General features: G+C 43.6%; 1 non-coding gene across 1 annotated transcript; it reads left to right on the forward strand.

Moving 5' to 3' along the window:
- Positions 1 to 247: 247 nt before the first annotated feature.
- LOC117014141 (small nucleolar RNA U13) lies at positions 248 to 351 on the forward strand. The gene has a single exon (XR_004421445.1). It is a non-coding gene; the product is annotated as a small nucleolar RNA U13 (small nucleolar RNA).
- The last annotated feature ends 11,191 nt before the right edge of the window (positions 352 to 11,542 follow it).

An 11,542-nucleotide genomic window follows, 5' to 3' on the forward strand; every position in this document is an offset into this window, starting at 1 on the left:
GTGTATTCCCTATGCTGTACTTTACATCTTGTGAATATATATATACATATATACATACACACACATACAGAGGGTGCCAACAAAGTGGCCAAAAAATGTATACACATTTTGAGAAAGGAAAAAAAAAACTGTACTAAAGTTGTAATACAATGAATGACGCTAGCATACATTTGATTAATGCCATCTTTTCAACGAACGTCATACTATACATTGCTACCATAATTCAACTTCAAAAAGTAATACATAGATCCTTTTGTAGTTCATAAGTGTGATGATTGGGTGTTCACGCTTTTGTGTGAGATGTGCCTCCCACAAACCTTGTTATGACAACGGCACATTACCCGTCTGACGTGAAAAAAAAAAAAAAAAGTAATACATAGATAACATCTCTTAAAATGTGCACATTTTTTAGCACCCCTGTAGACATATATATATTTATAGTACACTTTCATATATGTATATATATATATATATATATATATATATATACTTTAAATTATAGTTGATAGTCAATATTATTTTATATTAGTTTCAGGTGTACAGCATAGTGGTTAGGCAATTATACAATTTATGAGGTGATTCCTCTGATAATTCTAGTACCCATCTGACACTATACATAGTTTTTACAATACTGTGTTTTCCCGAAAATAAGACCTAGCTGGACCATCAGCTCTAATGCGTCTTTTGGAGCAAAAATTAATATAAGACCCGGTCTAATATTATTTAAGACCCAGTATTATATATTATATTATACTATACCCAGTCTTAAATAATATAAGACCAGGTCTTATATTAATTTTTGCTCCAAAAGACGCATTAGAGCTGATGGTCCAGCTAAGTCTTATTTTCAGGGAAACACGGTATTATTGACTATGTTCCCTATACTGTATTTCATACCCTTGACTATTTTGTAACTACCAATTTGTTCTTCCTAATTCCTTCACCTTTCTCACCAATCCCTCCAAACCCCTCCCATCTAGCAACCATCAGCTTGTTCTCTGTATCTATGAGTCTATTTGTTTTGTTTGTTCATTAATTCTGTTCTATAGATTCCACATATAAATGAGAGCATATGGTATTTGTCTTTCTCAGTCTGACTTATTTCACTTAGCATAATACCCTTTAGGACCATCCATGTTGTTGCAAATGGTAAGAGTTCATTCTTTTTTATGGCAGAGTAATACTTCATTGTATATATATACCACAGTTTCTTTATCCAATCATCAATTGATGGGCATTTTGGTTGTTTTTGTAGCTTGGCTATTGTAAATAGCACTGCAGTAAACATAAGGGTACATATATCTTTTCAAATTAGTGTTTTGAATTTCTTTGGATAAATACCCAGGAGTGGAATTGCTGGGTCATAAGGTAGGTCCATTTTTAATTTTTCGAGGAACCTCCATATATTTTCCATAGTGGATGCACTAATTTGCAATCCCACCAAAGGTGCACAAGGGTTCCCTTTTCTCCACATGCTGACCAACACTTGTTTGTTGTTTATACTTGTTTTTAAGTGCAATGATTGTAATACTTCTTCATTAAGTGAGAATTTCAGGTATGAGGGGCACTCCTTAACCCCTTAAGCCATGAAGCAGACGGGAAAGAATGCATCCACTGGGAAAGCAATGGGGTGCATGGCATGCGGGTGGCTCCCAAGAGGATCCCTGCTTGAGTGTTGGCTGGGAGGACATTTTAAACAGGTCAACAGCATTCACTCATTGCTATTTTGCCAGAACTCTGCTCTTCCTTTGCAGCCTGCTATGATGGTTTTAGGTTCTCTAAAGCATTTGTCATTTTGTCACAAAATTCTTCCTGGATTGTTGCATACCTGGTCGTCATCATTATTATTTCTTTCCTGATTAAAAATACTCCTTGGTTAATACTTTTTCACAAGTTTCCCCTTTTTTGAGATATTTTCATTTGGAGTTCCGCTTCGGCTTCCCTTCCTCTTTGGGGTGTACTGAGTCCAAGGGGTGCCTGCACCCCGAGGTCTGGGAAAGCAGGCACGCCAGAGCAGGCAAGCCTGCCTGGAGTCTAGTCTGTAGGAATTATCTCCTGGGAAAGAATGCATCCTAAGGGAAGATGGCTTCAGGCAGACAAACGTGGCACCAGATAAGCCTCAGATCATATGCAGGTGGTGCTTGTCACTCTTATCTGTCTGGTCCCTGACCCAGCCATCTGGAACCCAATGTCCCTTGTCTGAGCTCTCAGTCTCTAGGATATGTCTGGAAGAGCTCTTTCCAGTACAAAGTAGGGAAGACATAGGATCAAAAGCAATGATGTTCTCTTTCAATTTGTCCATTGGACAAAGCATGTTGGTAAAGTAAGGGGAGTGCCCTTGCTCCCCACTTCTACATGGATATAGTCCGGAAGACAGCAGGCTTCAGTCCTTTGAGTTTGCCAGAGAACGCAGTGCAGTTTTGGCCTTCTGATCATCAACAAGGGTAGTACCCAGATGTGATGGTTAGTTCAATATGTCAACTCGACTAAGCTATGGTACCCAGTTATTCAATCAAACACTGATTCAGGTGTCGCTGTGAAGGCATTTTACAGATGTGATTAACATCTACAATCAACTGAGCTTAAGTAAAGGAGATTATCCTTGATAATCTGTGTGAGCCTCATTTGAAATGCCTTGAAGAACAGAACTGAAGTTTCCCTGAGGAAGAAGAAATTTGTGGACTGTGGCATCAGCTTTTGCCCAAGAGTTTCCAGCTTGGCCCGCCTTACAGATTTTAGACTTGCCAGCCCCCACAATCACATTAGCCAATTCCCTGCAACAAATCTCTATCTATCTATCTATCTATCTATCTATCTATCTATCTATCTATCTATCTATCCATCCATCCATCTGCCCATCCATCTATCCGTCCATCCACCCATCCATCCATCTTACTGCTTGTTTCTCTGGTGGAACCCTGACCCACATACCATGGAAGCAGCCACGCCCAAAGGCGGCAGTGGTGGAACGTTGTCTGTGTGACATTGTCCTGACTGTGGGTGTCAGAATGGCAAGATGAGACCCCACACTTTCTTCATGGGCAGTGGGTATTACCGAACGCAGCCAGGGTTGAAGAAACAGCAGATGCCACCAGGAGGAAGTCAGGGCTTGTCGGTGAACACGTGTGCACACCTTCTGGGGTGGCTCAGAAATATCCGGGTAAAACTTTTGAGGTGGTTAAAGGTCTTTCATCAGCAGCAGGTGTAAGTGGAACCCACATAGTACAGTTAATCTGCATGTGACCCCATCTGTAGCTCCAGAATGGTGTGGCAGAAAAATAGTGCTTGAGTTCCAGCAGGAAACAGATGGCACGCTCAAATTAGGATCATGCAAGGAGGGTTTGACAGACTATTTACTCAAGGGTGGGCATGGCATAGGGACACAGGAGGTAGCCCATACTCCTGGGACTGGTAACAGTCTGTTACTTCCCCTGGGCTGAAAGGGTAAAAGGAGGGAAAGATCCCCCGAATCTGGAAGCAGGGATGGATACAGAAGGTTGCCTTGTGAGGGCCGTTCAGTGGAGGGACAGCCAGAGCAAGGTGACCTCTTAGGGATGGAGCTGAGGGATTAAATGACCCTGATGTTACTGTTTCTTTCCTTGATCTCTTGTCTGGGAGACAACCAGAAGCCAGGGACATGGGAGCCCTTTTATGTGGTTCTTATAGGTCAGCCTCTAGGCAGAAAGCCAGATAGAGAACAACAGAGAATCACCTGGAAGGACAGAGAAATGCAATCTGGCCCACAAGGGTTACATTGGAATCCTGAACCTAAATAGATCTTTCCTCCCTTTGCAAGGTATTGTTTTTAATGTTACCTTATATTTGATTTATAGTTTCTTTTTGTTCTGGAGATTTTCAAGCAGCAACAGTAGTGTTCCCCTAGAGGGCAATGAACATGTGTGTGGGCAGTTTCTTTCTTCTTTCCTGGTCTCAATGACTTGGGGGCACGGTTGGCATTTTCTGGGCTGGAGGCCAGGAATGCTAAATGTTTTGCAACGTGAAAGAAGAGTTCTCAAGAATGCAAACACTTGTTGAAAGCTCTGGAGGGCAAGCTGGGCTCAATCAGGTGAGGGGATCAGGGAAGATGTTGCTAGAAATGGGGTATCTGGAAGAAAGCTGGTTATGCCTAAGGGTAAGATCCTCTGGTGGCCTGGAGCTGCCTGGCAGCTGGGAGGGGTCACAATTCAGGGAGGAGCCTGATCGGGAGGCGGTGGAGACAGCAGGGGGCACTGCTGGTGCTTCTAGAAGTTGGCAAAGTCAAAGGAAAGGCTTGGTTTTATTTATATATATTGAATATAAGATGCCATCGATTGTAAGGCTTATCCCAATCTCAGAGATAATATATGAAAGAAAATGAATGTCTTAGAATCAGTTGAAGACAGTTCTTGAACTCAGTTCTCTCAGTGACTCTAAGAAATATAAGGGATATTATCTCCATTTTCAATGGGAAAATTGTGGCTCAGAGAGAGCGGGTAATGCCCCAAACGTGAGGCTTTAGTCCAACAGGACCTGAGTTCTCCCAGAGCTTTCCCTAGAGCCAGTGACGTTCTGAAATTTCCATTTAGCATGGATTTGAGAGCAATGAGTGGGTTGGAAGAGGCTGGAAGCTTGTTTGTTTTGAAAGCTATCTGGGAAAAATCATATGCTTACTTGGGGTGGCTCTGGGGGGCCTAACAGGGGGGATTCAATCCCCCCAATCCACTCTCTCAGTGCTGCCACTGCTTGGAGCTGTGAACTGAGCTGCCAAGGCTTGCCTGCCAGACACCACCAATCCTGATGGGCACCCTTTCCTGACCCTCTCATGACACTGACCCACCCTGCCCCCACCATCTCAGATGACCCCAGCTTGTCTGACACCATTGCACTAAGTCCCAGGTACCTCAGTGCTGCCTCTGAAATGCCAAGGGTCTGTGGGGACTCCATGTCAGCCACGCAGCCCAGCCAATGCCAGCTCTCTGCCTGGGGCCACTCAGGGATTCCCAGCAGGCTCCACCCCTCCACCGAACCGCTCAGTCTCCTCTGTGACAACCCAGTCCACAGTGTCTAAGTAATGTGGCCAGGACCCTGGGCTCCGTCCCACTAGCTCTGCTCAGAAGAAAGATTACAGCGCCAGGCTCTTGTCTTGACACCGTGTGTCACAGAAGCCACTGCCTGGATACAAAGCATATCTAAGAGAACACGGAGGCCAGTGCTTCTGAAAAGGTGAGCTGCAGCATCTTCTCTGCGTATAAAGAAAGTGTGTATAGACATCATCGATTTATTTGCAGCTAAGAATCTCATTTCCGAGTCTAATGTATAAAAGAATCCTAGCAAACTAACCTTTAGTAGGGTCTGTGGTTTCATCATGTTTGGGAAGCCAATGTAACTATAAAGCAAATTTCAAACAAAGAAAATACTTCATCCCTAACCCCACTACCTTAGCACTATTTCCAGAGTCACACAGTCACGCCTATTACTTATTTATTGAGCATCTGCTATGTGCCAGCCAATGTGTACACACATTACTAAGCACAGGCTTCTTATTTATAATCATCCGCATTCTGTTATATATTCTGCTTAACAGAACAGGCTCATACTTACTCATAAATATTAGTCATGTTTTCACACAATCTTTATGATTATAATTTTTAAAATATAATACATTAATAAAAATCTGGGGGGCCGGCCCGGTGGCTCAGGCAGTTAGAGCTCCATGCTCCTAACTCTGAAGGCTGCCGGTTCGATTCCCATATGGGCCAGTGGGCTCTCAACCACACGGTTGCCAGTTCAACTCCTCGAGTCCCGCAAGGGATGGTGGGCAGCGCCCCTGCAACTAAAATTGAACACGGCACCGTGAGCTGAGCTGCCGCTGAGCTCCTGGATGGCTCAGTTGGTTGGAGTGCGTCCTCTCAACCACAAGGTTGCCGGTTCGAGATGGGCTGTGCCCCCTGCAACTAGAAAACAGCAACTGGACCTGGAGCTGACCTGCGCCCTCCACAACTAAGACCGAAAGGACAACAACTTGAAGCTGAACGGCACCCTCCACAACTAAGATTGAAAGGACAACAACTTGACTTGGAAAAAAGGCTTGGAAGTACACACTGTTCCCCAATAAAGTCCTGTTCCCCTTCCCCAATAAAATCTTTAAAAAAAAAAAATTCTGGAAAATAAGTGGAAAAAAATCCTACCCCAGCACCTAACAACCCGTTACCTTTCCTATATAGTTATTTCCACACTTTGATATAAAAATAGTAATCACATATCCCGCTTTTCCTAACATTATGTTGTGTTTCCCGTTGTTACCTAGTCTTCTTGCAACATAGCCTTTGCTTATAGGAATGCCCCCAGCCTTCCTGGCATGTGCCAGGTTTTCCCTGCAGTGGACTGCCTAAGCATTGCTGGAATAACAATTGCCTGAGTTGGGATTTACTCTAAGTGGTTTCTCGTGTCAGGAACTGTGGCTCTTTGTGGCCCCTGCCTATAGGACTCAGTCTGGCACACATAAGCAAGGCTTCTCCTCCCTGAGCTCCTTTCAGAAAGGGGTGGTAAGGATGAGACAGCTCAGCTTTGCGGCTTCTTCCCTTTACAGCCTCACTTGCCCTCTCTCCCCATCTCTGGTACCCACTTCCTTTGGTATCGAAGGCAGACAGTCCTGGGTTCAAAACCACACTAGTCACTCAGCAGACTGACATGAGTCACCTCCCATTTCTGAACGCCTCCGTTTCCTCAGCTGTGGGATGTAGCACCGTCTTCATGGGCCGTTGTCCACACATGAGATGACACATGTTAAGTGGGGGCCACAGTACTTGCTCACAAACAGTGGTCATTGGGCTGAGCAGTCATTCTGTGCCTGGGGTTTGATCTCCACTCCCGAGGCCCACTGCCTGTACCTGACCTGCAGACTGACCACCCCGTGGGCTAACTGATTGAGTGTGGCTGCCGTGAACCAGTTCTTCCAGGCCTGAGATCCACAATCCTGTGCCCTCTATGCCTTCACCTCTATCTCTTCAAGGCTTGTCCCTTGTTTCAACCTGCTTACTAAACGTGGCACTCCTTTCTCTGACTAGTGGCACTCTCCCTGTGCTGCAAACTTTTATGGCCACATCCCCTTTGCTGCCTAGCTCCTTCCCTCTTGCTTTGGGTCCCCTGACACGAGCTCCCATCTGTTACACCAAAGCATTGCCACGAGTTGACGCCTAATCGGTGCCATGCTTCTGATGTACTCTACATATGGCAAAGTGTTTTCTACGCACATGCCTTGCTGTGTGAAGAACGTGATTTTATTAAATGAATTACTAAGCTAAATCAATAAAAATAAAACCTTGCATGTGTATGGCAATTACCACTACATACAAAGTACCCGATGGTCAGTTATCACCTCTGATTATCACAAGAGTCCCAGCTAAATAAGAACGGTTTCATTGGCCTTATTTTGAAGATGGAAAATGAAGACACAGAGAAGTGACTTGCCCAAGTTTGTTGATTTTGTGGTGGCACTAAAATGAGTTTCCAATCTCTTCCAAATTAGTGCTTTTCCCATTCTTATGTCCTGCTTCCAGAAGTGACTACCGGCCCCTTCTCTCTCCCTGTGGTACAGGCAGTTTAGAAAATAATTACCGGCCGGCCTGGTGGCTCAGGCGGTTGGAGCTCCATGATCCTAACGCCGAAGGCTGCTGGTTCGATTCCCACATGGGCCAGTGGGCTCTTAACCACTAGGTTGCCAGTTCGATTCCTCGAGTCCCTCAAGGGATGGTGGGCAGCGCCCCCTGCAACTAGAAAACGGCAGAATCTGGACCTGGAGCTGAGCTGTGACCTCCACAACTAAGACTAAAAGGACAACTTGGCTGGGAAAAAGTCCTGGAAGTACACACTGTTACCCAATAAAGTCCTGTTCCCCTTCCCCAATAAAATATTAAAAAAAAAAAAAAGTTTACTAATGACTATAAAGGAGTTTGTCTTTTCCAGCTGACCCTGAGAAAAGAGATAGCACTTGAAACAGAATAAAGTCATGTACTGTGGAAGAAGCATTCCTAGGACCATGTTGAAACTGCAGAGGCTAGCTGCCTTGGCCACTTCAATTTAAAAAGGAGGAGGATTTTCATGATTATTGTATTAGACATCGAGTTCTATGACTTTTGATAACCACATACAGTCATGTAGCAACCACAACAAATTATAGAGTATTTCATCACCCCAAAAAGTTCCGTTGTATCACCTTCCCCTACCCTCAGTCGTTGGAAAACACTGATCTGATTCCTGTCCCCATAAATTTGACTTTCTCAGAATGTCATGCAAATGGAATCTAACAGGAGCCTTTTGTGTCTGGCTTATTCTATTTAGTATGGTGCATTTGAGATGCATCTATGTTGTTGCATGTATTAATATTAGTGGTTCATTCCTTTGTCTGGTGAGTAGTATAGTCCTTTGTATAGATATATCACAATTTGTCCATCTAGTTCTCAGTTGATGGGTTACTGCCAGGTTTTGGCAATCAAAAATAAGAATGCTATAAACATTTCTGTACAAATTTTTTACAAAAATTAAAAAGGAGGAGGAAATAGAGGGAAGTAACTTTGAGGGCAGCAAGGGGAGACATAGGGAAGAAGAGAGAACTTTTGGTCCCAATGCCAAACTCATGCCTGTTGGGCTCCTTCTAACCCTGGCGGCCTTTGGGAGCTGCCGTAGGTTTAGGGAAGCTGAACTGTGTGGCCAGCCCTTCCTCCAGTGCTGGTTAAAGGCTATCTAAACATGTGGAGGCAGGGGTCCCTCAGCAAGCTGTCTTAGGGAGCAAGGGTGACCTTCCCAAGGCCCTGATTCTGTAGGCTCCCTCAGAGACCCCCCCTTGTCCCACTAGAACAGAGTTTATTAAGCCCATCAGCCACCAGGATCCTGGTCCTGGTCTCCCAGCCAGTCTTTGTCAAGACCAGGTCCAAACTCTGTGGCAACTTATCACATTCTTTTACTAACAGTTTACTCCATTCTCTCAGAGTCCCCTTTCACTGGGTGAGTCCCCGGAAGGCAACCAGGCCCAGGGTACCCCTGGAGTTGGGTTACTTTGCACAAGTCACTCAACTCACTCATCCTGCTAGCTTCTTCACAGAGTTTTTTAGTGTCCACATTCCTCAAAGAGTTATTGTGAATATGGGCAGGGCAGAGGGGAAGAGATATTAAAGCACTACTTATAGTGACGTTTTATACATTCATAAAAATGCGATATTCAGCTGTGCCTCAGTTATGAACCTAAAAATACAAAACAGTTCTCAAAACCTGACCTCTAATCAGGACTGGAGTAACCCCAACCCTCTCTGCTATAGGAAAGGCCAATTGGCCATTTCAACACGTTTTTACAAATAGACTAGAATGAGCTACAAAAACCCTATATTTAGAACATATTTTGTATTGATTGAATATATATATGTGTCTGTCTGTGTGTATTTACATAAATATTTAATTTGTTCTTTAAATCATTATGGAAAATTAATTCATTTCAAACATAATACAAATGTAGAGAGACTAGTACAGTAAAATTCCATGAACCTATCTGGAGATTCAAAAATCATCAAACTCATGGCCAAGCATGTTTCATCTAAACCCCAATTTTCCCCCTTCCCACATTATTTTGAAGCAAATACTAGAAATCATATCATTTCTTACAAGATAGGGAATTCCTTTTAGAAAACATAAAACATCTAAAACAAAATCAGGAACAATTCCTTTCATCATCAAATATCTAACCAGAAATCAACCTTCTCTGTTTCATACGTGTCATACATTTGGTTTTTTTTAGGTTTGTTTAAACTGGAATCCAAATAAGGTTCCATATTAAAATTGATTAAGGTTTTTTAAGCCTCTTTAAATTTATAAGTTACCTTTCCCCCTCTCTATTACACCCTTGCAATGCATTTTGTAATAGAAAACTTAAATTATAATTCAAATACACTAAATTAAAATTATCTTGAGATCATAGGTTGGTCTTAAAGCAGAAGTGTTGATTAGGAGAAAGCAATTGTCCATACTTCCCATCCCCTTTTGTAGTCAAACACTGATTCACTTACAAGAGAGTAACTGATACAAAGATAGCACTACATTGTAATAGTAAGGTGCATAGGGTACCTGTTTAAGACAGTATGTTAATGTTATAAAGCAGTTTTTAAGTGGTCTAGATAATAGAGTTTACTCCTTTCATTGGATTCCAAAATGAAAAATAAAGTCACGGCGACCATTTAATGTGAAAGAACAGGGTATACAGAGATGGGGGAGCAGCCAGGGCACGTGGCAGTGTTCTCCCAGGCTAAGAGCATGAAAGTGCCTAAAGATGAGCTGTTCTTCATTAAGGCACTCAAGGCTTCCAGAAACATGAAAGTTTAAAGACACCTGGTTGCTGTGACTGCACAAAGTAAAAAACAGAGACAATCCTCATTTATACCTACAGTGCTTGAGGAACTGCTTTTATCTCCACCATTGCTTTAATTTTCCATTATCCACTGTGGGGTGGGATGAGCAGAGCTTCTGCCCCCAAACAGCTTTGGCTGAAGCGCTGTGATCTCAAGGGATTAGCCTGCAGGTTGGGAGGGAGAAGGCCTTCTTTCCCTCCTCTCTTTTCTGGGCCCTCTCACTCCTGCTCTTTGAGTCTTGCCGATGTACACCCTGCCTCAAGAGAGGGTGGCTCTGGGACAGCAGCGGAGCAGCTGGGCAGGGCGATCGGTCAGAGGTCTGGACAATACCAGGGACGCCTGGCCCTGGGGTTGGGGCCAGGCTAGATTATTTTTTTGGCAGTCGTGGGCCTCAATATACATTCCTTTCCCCCTGTCCAAGCTGGAAATTCCATTGCCCTGAGCATCTGTGTGTGAGCACATGTGTGATAGGAAGACCACGTAGGGAGAAGAAGCCCATGTTGGCTTTCCTGGCCCTGAGCTCCCAGCCCTCAGCTCCAATGCCTCAAGAAACCTGGATGTAGAGCAGAGAGAAGGAGCCTTCAGTCACCTACTGGTCTATCACAGGCCACCTTGGAAGGGCAGTGTCAGCTCGACACGAAATGGAAAATGACAACAATAGCAAACCTCAATTAATGGCTTATGACTAGAGCCAGGCACATTCCATGTATTATTTCATTTAATTCTCACTGCAATCCCCCAGGTAGGTGGGAAAGGATTGGAGGAAAGCAAAGAAAGGGAGCTCAGTGAGGCCAAGAAACTTGCTCAAAGTTAAGCCGAGTATGACTCTAGGTAAGCGTGATTCCAGGTGAGTCATTTGGCTCAGAGCCTCAGTTTTCTCATCTGCAAAGTGGAAATAATAGGAATACCTATCTGGAGAAGTTAATTCAAAGGAAAGGTAAGCTAATGCATGGGAGATCAAGTGATGCATTAAAGTACTAAAGCACTATACAAAAATAAGGTAAGAAGTTTAGAAAGCTGCTTGCTCAGCACAGACCCAGATGTTTTCCTAGTAACAAGGCACAATTATGTTGATGAAATTCTTCTAGTCAGTAAACTCGCTTATCTCATGGTAAGAATATCTTATCTCTTTTCATAGGATTCAACAAGGTTAAATAAATGAGGCCCGT

This window comes from Rhinolophus ferrumequinum, chromosome 21, assembly GCF_004115265.2.
Source record: "Rhinolophus ferrumequinum isolate MPI-CBG mRhiFer1 chromosome 21, mRhiFer1_v1.p, whole genome shotgun sequence".
NCBI lineage: Eukaryota > Metazoa > Chordata > Mammalia > Chiroptera > Rhinolophidae > Rhinolophus > Rhinolophus ferrumequinum.